Here is a 12425-nt window from a genome sequence, read left to right as displayed (position 1 = left end):
ATAACAATAAATAGTTCAACTTTTACACAAATAAATTAGTTCAGACACATGAATTACGATTTGTTTCAATTGAGAACATAAATACATATTAAAGTATTTTATATGTAACACCCGTATATTTCTAAGCTAGAAAATGAACCATTTTTCCTACGCATGAAACCTCCTATCCTGTGATTCATGTTTGAGTACATGAATTAGGATGAGTATCCTAGTGATAATAGAGCTTATGATGTGTTAATCATGTTCATAAGAGTCACTTAGAGTAAGCTAAGCTAAGAACTTTTGAATCCACCAAATTTTCATATGTGATTTCACATAGGTCATCTTTGAACAAGCATAACTTGATTTATAGGTGGTATTTTGGCAGATTTATACCCTCCAAATTTTAAAAAATTGAATAAGTTTTCTGTCGATACAAAACTCGCCTAAAACAGACATCCGGTGAAGAAGTTATGGCGATTTAAAGTTTTAGCAGTGTCATTTTGGTCAGTGGCGCGTCGCGCCGTAAACCAAAATGACAATTGTCAATTTCCAGTGTCTCTCCGCGATTCAGCGCATTGCGGTGAGTTTCCAAGTCATAAACTAGTGGCAATGCGATGTTTTCGCATCGCGTCGGGGACCCAAATCGGGTATTTTCACAGAAATTAAAAGACAGATCTAGAGGGGTATTTGGGTCATCTTCCCACCCATATATATATTCCATAAACACAGAATTAAGCCATTTTTGTACCAAAACATACTCTTTTTCATCAAAATCCTCTTAAGAAAACATTAGGGTTTCTATTGGGGAATTCAAGTTCAAGCAAATTCTAACATCAAATTCCAAGAATCTCTCCATCAATCTTTACTAAATCAAGAACTAAGGTATGCGTAATGTTGATTTATGGATTCCTTTCATCCATAAAGTTCAAGAACCCTCTTTTAAATTATGAATTATAAAGTCATATTGTGAGTTGATTATTTTTGTGTGATTGATTGGTATACACTACCAAGTTAGAGACTTTATGTGATTCTAGGAAACTAGGATGACATGCAAATTGAAATACATGAATTTTGGGTAGTTTGAATTGTTAAAAGTAGTGAATATGCCTATGTCATAAAGCGTGCATGCAAGGTGTTTGATAACATACCTAAGAGACTAGAATTCATGTATTGTAGCTCAACAGAACTTAAGTGACAAGACCATGCTCTTTTCCTTATGACTCAACATGAAGTCCATGCAAATTGTTGTGTATTGTTGTTGTGATATGGAATGTTCATGAAGTTAGAATCATGCAAGAATGTACATGTTATATGCATTATCTTTCATGTTAAAGAATATGATAATCATGTGTGGTGTGAAATCCCCTATCCATGGTATTATGAATTATAAATATTGTTGGATTGTTTATGAACTAGTCTTATGAGATCATGCTACGTTTTCTTGCAAGTCCTACTATTGTATAAGATATATGGAAACCATGTACTTCATGAATTTCCCCAAGTCATGATATTATGGATTGTTGGTGTTAGCCATGTATTCACGTCAGTCATGTGTGTCAGTTTTCTTCCATCGAGTCCTGGAGGTACTCGTACCCCAAAAATATAGTTGTGTGCCTAGAGCTATGTCATGTTATCACGATACTCTCAGTCAAGCCATGATCTATAGAATTTAGTCAGTCATGTGACTCAGGAAAACTCAGAAACCTCAGCAGACTCAGTAGTTCAGAAATCTTAGTACTCAGTAATCTTAGCAACAACAGTATTCCTAGTAACCTCAGTAATTTCAGTACTCTCAGTCAGTCCTCAGAACTCAGTACGTTCCTTCAGTCAAGGAAACTCAGGCAACTTAGTTTAGCTCCGCTAAACAATACCACTAGTATCAGTTCAGTTAATCAGTAGCAGTTTAGCTAATCAGTTCAGCTCAGTTATTCAGTTCAGTGTCTTTCAGTTGGAAGTAGGATTCAGTATCGAGTGAGCCTAGGGATGGGGATTCACCCGCTAGAAAGGATTGATATCCTTAGAAGCAATCCCTAAGTTCCAAAACTACGTAGCCAGCGTAGGTACAAGATTTCACCCATTAGATAGGACTGACATACTCAGGGGTCACCCATTAGCACATTTATATGTATAGGGCTGATCCCAGGAGTCACCCGCTAGATTAGAACTGACTCCACAGCAGTTGTCTTTATTGGTGGTGCGGTACTGACACCCTTACAGTCAGGGCAGAGATTGGACCCCAGTCAGCTTAGCATGGGTCATGTCGGTTAAATGAATACATCCCACAGTTTCAGTTATAGATTCAGGACTGTCAAAGACAGTCAACTCAGCTCAGGAGTATAGATTCAGTACTGTTAAATACAGTCAATACTTATCATTATAAATAGACTTCAGGATCACCCACTATATAAGACTGATCTTAACTATGGTAAATCAGTATCAGAATCATCAAAATTAAAGATCAAAAATTAGATAGGATTGATCTCAGATTTAGTCACTCAGCTCAGAAAGAAACTCAGATAGTTCCATCAGAACTTAGACGGTCCGATACAGTCGCTCAGTATCAGTTATATCAGCTACGCTGATCATCACAGTTATATCAGTTATATCAGTCATCATAGCTTACGTTATCAGTATCCAGTTTCAAGACTGTTAGACACAGTCAATTAGACCAGTTCTTTATAATTCGAACTGTCAGAAATAGTCATCCATCTATTCAGTACTTCAGTATCAGTAAAGTCATGTTGTCAGTATTCAGACTTAGTAGTCAGTATCACCACGAGTTCAGTTATGGTTTCTTATGTATGTATTCTCACGTTCATATTAGTCAGCATTGTTCACGCATATAACCCTTTGCATTTAGCCTACCTCACTCGTATACTCAGTACATTCAGTTGTACTAACGCATTTACGCTATGGTTCTTTCTCTTATGTTACACCATAGGTTCAGAGGCACGAGCTCCAAATCAGTAGTAGCATTCCAGTGTTCAGAGTTACAGTGAGTCCTCATCCATTCGAGGATAATATTATTTTATTTCATTTATTATTTCAGTTCGGTTTTGCTAGACGGAGTTAGTTGGAGACATGCTCCTTCAACTCCTTATTCTGACAGTATTTAGAGGCTTTCAGATTTAGTTTAGATTTGATTCAGTCTTTTAGTTGTTTTGGGTATTTCATACCTCACTCAGATGTTATGTTTTTATCAGATTTGAACCTTATGGCCTTACATCCTTTATTTTTGCATTTATTCAGTATATTATGCAGTGTACAGGTGCAGATATCAGTCATGGTTTAGCTTGTGGTCCTTCGGGGTCATGAGCACCGTGTAGCATTCCGGTTAAGAAAATCGGGGTGTTACATTATTAAACTCTTTAGATTTAAATTTTAGAAAAGTTTATGTTCTCAAGCAGCGGCGGAATGATTTATATACGATTGAAATTATTTTTATGTATTTATAATAATAATAAAGTTTAACTTTTACATAAATAAATTCAGTTCAAACACATGAATTGCGATTTATTTCAATTGAGAATTTAAACATGCGTCAAAGTGTTTAATTAAACTCTATCGATTCAAATTTAGAAAAGTTATGTTCATATTATCAAGTAGAGGCGGAACAATTTATATATGATTGAAATTATTTGTTGCGTATATATAATAGATGTTGCTCCTTCGGTAATTAAGTTCATGTATTTACTTCTTTATATTTTGAATCCTCTTAGTAAAATTTTAATTCCGCCACTAATATCATATATGTTACGTATTTTTGCTATGCACATCAACTTCAATTGAAATATGTACGGGTTTTACGTATGATTCATGTGGCTGAATTAATTTATTTGTGTAAAATTCGAACTTTATTATTATTATTATTAGTATTATTATTATTAATATTATGGGTTGTAACGGAGGGTATATTTGGATATTTTTGCAAAGTTAAGGGGTATATTTGCTCCTAAACTTTAACAGAGAGGGCATATTTGGACCAAACCTGTAACGGAGGATATATTTGGATCCTTTCACAAAGTTTAGGGGTATATTTGCTCCTAAAATTTAACAGTGAAGGCATATTTGGATCAAACTTATAACGGAGGGTATATTTGAATCTGTTCACAAAGTTGAGGGGTATATTTGACCCTTTTTCCCTAAAACAAACGAACCGCCGCCGTCAATCCCTCTCCGATGAACTGTCACCAACAACGGACAGCCTTCACCTGTCACCTCTCTCTCCTTACCAGTCGGCGATCCCCAACAGCCAACCGCCACTGCACAACAACCAGTAACCAGGACTCCGGCGTCCCTCCTCCCTCTGTTCTCCTGTCCACCGTTGCCTCCTTCCACCGGAGCTTGCAACAGCCATATACACCAGTGAAACCCCTCAAAACAGTGGACCAAATGGTCCCTCGAACCGCCGCCATCCCACTATCTTTTAGACGGTGAAATAGTGCCAGCGCCGGCCCTCCTCTTCTCCTGCCGCTGCTGCACAACTACACATCCATAATCTTTCCATATTAGCCTCACCGGAAGTGATGACCGGTGAGGTGCCGCAACAGCCAGTGTAGTCCCTTCCCCTTTTAACAGTGAATTCCCTCCGAGACGACCGACGAGGTAACGATTAATAACTTATTTGGAATTAGGTCGACTATTACAGGTTTTATCTTATTTATTCTTTCTATTATTATATTAGTTCTATGATTTTAAATAGATTGAGCTTCGGTTGATGTTCTTGATGTTACTTTTTGTGATTTGGGTGCTTAGATCGTCATATATTAAAAATTCCAATTTCTTGCTTTAACTTTGATTCTCTGTTATGTTGTTGGCATGAGTTACGATGGAATTGTGGTTTTTCGTCTACTCTTGATTTTTATATTTGAGTTATGTGCGCAGTATCCCAAATTTGAAATTATGATAATCTCGTGCTCAACTATTTGAATATGTCTAATTTACCTTAACATGCCAGCAAATGTACGGGATTATTTGACAATTTGAATTAGGTTTCATGTGTAATTACAGTAATTTGATTGTTTGCTTCTTATTTTGGTAAATGGCATATTCATATTTTTATTTTTATTTTTTTACTCACCTATTTAAGGTAACTTGGCTCCGAATTGATTTAATTTATTTGATTAAGGATATTAATACTGTGATTGATTGTTAAAATTATCCTTATTCCATTTCCCATTTCTATTTTTGGGAAACATTTGTGATTGATTAATGATACTGATTTTCCCTTTTGATTCTTATTCTCCTATTTATGTAAATTGATAAGTAATTTAGGGTAAGTGATTATTTTGATAACTTTGATTGATTTTTTTTTGCATATCTGATTATTCTATGTAAGGTAGGATTTATTCCGTAATTTTCATTTGTCTTACACTGTGATTAGTGACTTGCTTCTTTTCTTAGTGAAAAGATTTTATGTAGTTATGGGAGGTAACTTTGATCTCCTTTCCTTTTCAATGTTGGACTAATTTTATTTGAATGTTTTTAAATGACAATTTAGCATAATTATGCCCATTGAATTGATTTTGCTGACTTGTTAAAAGGAAAGGATTTTCTTGATTGATTGGAGGAATACCATCCCTTCCTTTATTCTTTTGATTGCCTACAACTCTTTTGCTATATAAACCACCCTTCCTCATTCTTTAAAGGACAACAACTTACAATTTGTAATCTATAATATTTACACTCTCCTTACTCTCTATACTCTACCTATTCTCTGTGATAAACAAGAACTTACAACTCACACCATCACAAGAAAGTTTTAAGCGAACAAGAAACAATCTGACTTTATTAATTTCTATACTTACTGTTGGAGCATTGATTTCGACCTCTCTGTGATCCTGTACTGCTTGGGTTTTCTTATTATTACTTTATGTTATCATCAATCAGTAAGTCTCTGTCGACGTAATTTTCTTTATTGATGATGTTAGTAAACATGTTTGCAAGAATTATTCGGTATTTGCTTGCTATGTTTGTGTTATATTATATTCTTGCTCGTATTGCTATTACGTATTGTCTCACGGGTATAAATAGATAGTTTTGGAGACTTGAAGAGTCATTGGGATATCGGGGAAGGGGTTGTTCATCCTTTTTTCCTTACTTAGCTATTTATTTTAAATCACTGTGTTGTAATAATTTTTATAAATCTCGATATAATGAATTCTGGACTGCTTAGGGGACGGGGATTTATGTGCTCGATGAATCACGTAGGCTAACATAACTTAGGGCTACGTGTTTTATATGCTATATGAATCACCTAGGTTACATAATTTAGGATTCATTAATTAAATTGCGTATTATTTAGAAATCATGATTTTAGGAGTTTAACTAATTTCTCATTATCAAGATTATGTTTGAATATGCTTGTAACGTATTTTACCCTTGGCATGTTTAACAAAATTTGACATATTACAAATGACATCTTTGACATTCTTTCACACTCTCAATGATTATATTTAATTTTCAACTTTCTAATAACATTTTTTTAAACTCATTAACTAAATTTTTCGCATTTAAAAGGTAATATCTAGTACAAAAATCACTGTTCAACATTAAATCAGGATAATTATAATTTCAGCATTTTTATCACTTTTGGCATATTAGTTCACCTTTTCAGCATTTTAAATAATATTCTCAGCATTAAAATCACTTTCCAGCAATATAAATTTGACTTTTAGCACTAATTTCAGCATATTTTCAACACTTTAACTAGTTTTTTAGCCTTTTAAAAGGGATAATTTTCAGCATATTAGATCACTACTTAGCATACAAGATTATTTTCCTACACTTTAATTACATTTAACTATCCTTTGCATAATAAATAATTATCACTTCATCACATGCTTATTTGACTTAGACACGTCATTTAACAAATTCATGACATACTTTTGATGCATTTACTAATTCCCTCTTGACATAGCAATAACTTTTCACTTAGACATCATGCTTAATTAGCTTTATGTAATAAATTAACGTTCTTATTCTTTAACACTTGTTTAATTTTGACATGTCTTCTCATGAATTTTTGCCACATTGTTATAAATGTTTGGGCAGTTACATTTTGTCACACTAACACTTGTTGAACACTTAGATATCATGCCTATAGATTAATAACACAAAAATAGCTATTATTTATCTTTGCATGTTAATCACACTAATCAACTTTAATTAATCAACATGATAACTTGGGACAATTATGTGCTACGTGGCGTCCTATTTGTTACGTGTTTCGAGTCCTAGGCTACATAGCTTTATTTGTCTAGACCACAAAACTAAAATAGAAAAGTCCAATGCCTCTTGGACGATGGGGCGATAGATATTACTAAAGACGTTAGTTTTATCCTTGTCTTAGAACGCCTTTAGATTTAACAAACAACCTAGATGGGGTGGAACAGGTAGTCATTCGGAAGTGACGATCTCTAATATACATTAAAGGTAAGACATATGACTTGTCTAAGAGTTCGGCCACTAGGTCGGATGATGATTAAACAATTTGGGGTTTTGATTTGAATGAGACCAAAACAATTTCTTTGTTTGATTTGATAATTTTTTTTATTTACTTTACATGCTTATTTATTTGGGGTAGTTAGTTTTTTTAAATAAGCAGTCCCCTTTTTGTTATAAATTATGCAATTTCTTTCTCCTCGTTTATAATATTATGTTTTTATCACTTAGATAATCAACAATTAGAAATAATAAAATAATATGTGTCTGTTCATTAATTACTTCATCACTTAGTTAACAATTAAGTTAAAATAAGAGACTTTTATTTGATCACATAGAATCCCCACGTAAAATATGAACTCGGTCGGGAACCACCTTTGTGGACCTCGAAAGGTGCCTAACACCTTCCTTTTGAGGTAATTTGAACCCTTACCCGAACTCTGATGAACTAAAACTAAATAACAAAATAGGTTTGTAGTTATCCTAGATCGGTACCCTAACGCACCTTAATTCGTTAGGTGGCGACTCTTCACACTTCTTCCTTAAAACAATCCCAAGAAGAGTGGTCACATCAAATTCTGCTTTTTACGAGAAAAATAAGGCGCGATGGGGAGTAGTATTTAGAACTGAGGGGATGCGAGTTCAGCACACCCAATTCCCAAAAACCATATGTCATCATAGGTTAAAGGGTTCCACGCCAGAAAGTATCTCCCTTGCCTAAATAGGCTCAATTTAGTGATCATTCCAGTTCACGTTCTATACCGATAGCAAGGTATGGGTCAACCCTTCTCAATAGGGGTTAGACGTTGGACTCCGTGATGCTTACATGGTTTATGTCGGTTGTAAGAATCTCCCAAAAAAAGGATGATTTTAGAAATTAAGTGTATCGACTCACTAACTTTACCAATTTTAGACTTTGCTATTTATGCTTTATAGTATCTCAGTTTATTCATTATTATGATGAGTCTGGATACACTTAGTTCTACATGTAGTTTTAATGATGGGAAACTAACTGCAAGGGACCAGGTTCCTCGATGTACATGGTACAGTACAGCTGGCACGTGTTGTTTGTAAAGTTTTGTCCTCTTGTATAACAAATTTGCAGGTGCAGTTTTATATTGATTAGAACAGCTGGTCCAATGATCTTTCAGCCCTAATCATCACTTGCTATAAAAGAAAATAGACTCCTCTTCATCAAATTAGTTTTTGTAAAAATCAAAGAATTAAAAGTGGCAGCAAAAACTCCATTTCAAGATTGCTCAATCATTACTCATGTTTTTATATTTGTAATATGCTTAATGAGTGAGTGAATGTGCTTGAGTGAGTAATGGTTCGTAATTGAACTACTCATGTTATATGAGTAGTGTTTTTTTTATTGAGAGATGTGCTTAAGTAGAGTTGCCTAAGCTTGTGATTGATTAGAGCTAATCAGTAGAGAGGGTTCTTAGTAGAGTTACCAAGATGAGCTGGTAGTAGAGTGTCTACTAGTGAAAGAAGCCTAGAGGTAGGCTAAAATGTAGAATGTAATCAGGAGGTTGATTATAACTGATTTCTTTGGTGCTTGCGAGGACAAGCCGTGGTTTTTACCTTCCTAGATTTCCACATAAGAATCTTTGTGTCTTTACTCTTCTAACATTGTCTCTTACTTTTTGGTTATTTTTGTGTACTTTTCTTGTCATAGATTTTGAGGGACCTGGTCCCTCACTGTGTGGTGCAACCCCCAAGGGTTTTAACAATTGATATTAGAGAAGGTCTCTATAATAGGTTCACACCTAGAGTGTCCTAGTTAGCATGACTGCTCCACATAATCTAAAAGAAAGACAATCTACCACTAGACCAGCAAGATTCAATGAGTAGTATTATGAGTGGTGGAAAACCAGGATGTTTGACTTCACTATGACTGAAGATAGTGAGTTGATGAACATAATTCTTGATGGTCCTCATGTGCATGTTAAATAAGTTAAAGAAGGAGAGGTTACAAAAATGGTTGTTAAAAATAGAAGAGAGTGCCATGATAAAGACAGGAAGAACATTTAAAAAAATTACAAAACCAAGAAATTTTTATTATATGGCATAGGTCCTGATGAATACAATAGGATCTCAGCTTGTGAAAATGCTAAAAAAATCTAGGATTACTTGAGGACTGCTCATGAAGGCACCACTAATGTGAAATATTCAAAAGTAGACATGCTGACTACTTAGTATGAAACCTTCACCATGAAAGAAGGAGAAACAATCCAAAAATGCATACAAGGTTCACTTCTATCACAAATGAGCTTCACTGCTTAGGTCAAATGATTCCCTTGTACAAACCAGTGAGAAAAATTCTTGGTGTTCTTACTAAGTCCTGGGAGAGCAAAGTGGAAGCCATAAATGAAGCAAGGAACTTGAAAACCCTCACAATGGATGAACTCAATGAAAATCTAAAGACTGATGAGTTGAAAAAGTTGCAAAGGCCGGAGAAAAAGGAAGCAAAAAGAGAAAAATTCCTGGCATTGAAAGCTTTTAAATATGATCTAGTTGATGATGAAGACACTGATGTTACCTATTTGGTAAATAGGATTGTTAAAGCCATGAAGATGAGTGGTTAGTTCAAAACAAAAGAAAACAACAACAAAAAGGGAATTACTACTGAGGTATTTCATAAATGTGGAAGTCATGAGCATTTCATTAAAGGTTGTCTACTACAAAAAAATGGATTACTAGGGCTACGTCAAGACTAGAGGTGACAAGGGAAATAACAAGGACCAAGTCCCTAAAGATTCAAGAAGAAAGACAACAGCTGAATATGCTGTAAAGCAATCTTTGGCAGCATGGGGATACTCTTCCAGTGATTCAAGTGAAGATGAGAAAACTGGAGATCTTTCCATGATAGCAGTGGAAGATAATCTAGTTGTCTATAATTTCTTATTTTCTTTCATGGAAAATACAGATGATGAAGAAAAAGATGAGGTAACTTCCTCTGATATAAAGGAAAATCTAGATAACTATTCTGCTAGGAAGATAAAAAAGCTTGCAAGTGTGTTGATAGACTATGCATGTGAACTAACTGCTGAGAAGAATGCCTTAGAAGAAAAAGTAGAGGATCAAGAGCATGAGCTGATTGCTTTAACTCTCCAAATTTTTGGAATTGAAGAGTTATTCACAAAGATGAAATCTAAAAATCTGAATTTGAAGAAGGTAAATGGTGTAGATGGTAAAAGGAAGAAAAAATCCTCAAGGCTTCAGATTGATCTCGAGGAGAAATTGAAAGCTACACAAAAACACCTTATGTCAGAACTTCACAAAAATGAAGAGTTAGAGAGGGACCTAGTCCACTTGAAAGAAGAGTTGAATAAGTATCTGAAGTGGACTACTTCTTCACTGGTCCTTTTTTACTTGACTAGTCAAGGTGTTAATGATGTTATAGGTCTGGGATATCAAGGAAAATGCCAATCTGTTGAGTCTAAAGGAAAGGTTGCCCATGATATAGAAGCAAAGGGCACAAACTCTTGTGCACTCACTATGAAAGAAATGAACATTTGAACGAAAGATGTCAGCACTAGCTTAAGGAAAAATTAAGGAATACTGAATACACTCAGTAGGATAATGCACATCCTTAGGGGCTTTGAGTCTCTGAAAAAAGTAAAAAGGAAGCTATCACTACCTAGATGGGCTAAGAAGAATTTGATCATACCATTATCTTCCTACTAGGAACTTAATCTTAAATGGGTTCCCAAATTTAACTTGTGATCATGATTCCAAGAATGGGAAGGGTATTGCAGTTAGGAATAGATCGCTGATTGAAAGAGTTCAAAGCTCAATGATGGAAGGTCTGACTATGTTCTCTCTCTTAAGACACTTTAGGTAAAGGTGTATTATTGTGAAAAGTTGAGCTTAAGGACCTAGTACTTGGATTATAAAAGTTGATGTTCAAAAAAGGGGTGTATGAAGCTTATGTTCAAAAGGAAGCCCTAGAATGACCTTTAGATTTGATGAATGAAAATGCTTTGGAGAATGAACTGAAAAAGAATTTTATGGATTCATATAAGGGGTGTATGTAGTTCCTGATTAGTTAGGAAAATTATTGGTTCTTGGTAGTGCTAAAAATAATGAGCAAAAGGATGAACGATGCAGATAAGTCTTGATTCTCAGGAACCTATTCCCTAGGAAATTCATCTCAGAAGGAGAAGCTTCAGCAACTCAAATAAAGTCAATTCCGGGACCTGGTCCTAGACCTTCTTTGGGAATAGGTATTGAAGATAAAAGGAGTGTGCAGAGATTAAAGCATGATACTGACTTAACCTAATACGTGAATTAACGTCTCTCCATAAAATTGGCTATGATAAGAAGACAAATATCCTTGACAAAGTAAGTGCATATTAGTCTAAATCAGTACCATCCCCTTGCAGGTATAAACCCATGGGAACAACTTTGAAAATGGACAAATGTGACTTGCATAAATTTGAAGATTCACTCAAAAAAGAGGGACTTGGTCTTATCTCTTAGGTTGGTATCGCTACAGTATGCTTTAATAATCATAAAATGTTGTCTAGAAAGCCTTGTGTTTTTCATTCTCTAAATAAAAGTTGTCAATTCTTTTGCAAAATGAAAGTTGCTTTAATCAGGATCAAACATGCCATTTCAAAAGAAATATCTTTTGATGACAACAATCACCTCTTTAAATTGATAAATCAGGTTATTTCTCTCTCTTAATATCAACTCATCATTCTTTGCCTCCTCTAAACCAGATTGGTCACTCTTACTCTCTCGCTCACAAAACCAAATAACTTCCATTACTACTTCCTTAAACCTAGCTAAGAACCCTGAAGTAGATAAAAGTCCAAAAAATCAAATTGAATGTGCCCTCATCGAATACCTTGATCCTTTAGCAACCAAAGCCATAGAAAACTTTACCTTAGGTCTTCTAGTTGAAGAAACCAACCAAAGCTAGTTAAAGAAGGAATAAAATATTGATGAATCGAAAGGTTATGTCAGGAAGAACTTTTGATCCCAAGATA

The 12425-nt window shown here is 34.7% G+C and overlaps 1 long non-coding RNA gene across 3 annotated transcripts in view; it reads left to right on the top strand.

Annotated features, from left to right (window-relative positions):
• The first annotated feature begins 4084 nt into the window (after positions 1 to 4084).
• The window catches only part of LOC107841720, a 30607-nt gene continuing 22266 nt past the window's right edge, over positions 4085 to 12425 (top strand). Inside the window, exon 1 of one of the 3 annotated variants that reach the window (XR_007052693.1) lies at positions 4085 to 4587. This is a non-coding gene — a long non-coding RNA (uncharacterized LOC107841720). Of the gene's footprint in view, positions 4588 to 5448; positions 5871 to 12425 lie in introns of those variants that run through there. The other 2 variants (XR_007052692.1, XR_001665428.2) reach the window with 2 other exon arrangements.

This window comes from Capsicum annuum, chromosome 1, assembly GCF_002878395.1.
Source record: "Capsicum annuum cultivar UCD-10X-F1 chromosome 1, UCD10Xv1.1, whole genome shotgun sequence".
Taxonomy (NCBI): domain Eukaryota; kingdom Viridiplantae; phylum Streptophyta; class Magnoliopsida; order Solanales; family Solanaceae; genus Capsicum; species Capsicum annuum.
The sequence above is the reverse complement of the archived record's forward strand: the minus strand, read 5'-3'. Positions and strand labels throughout refer to the sequence as shown.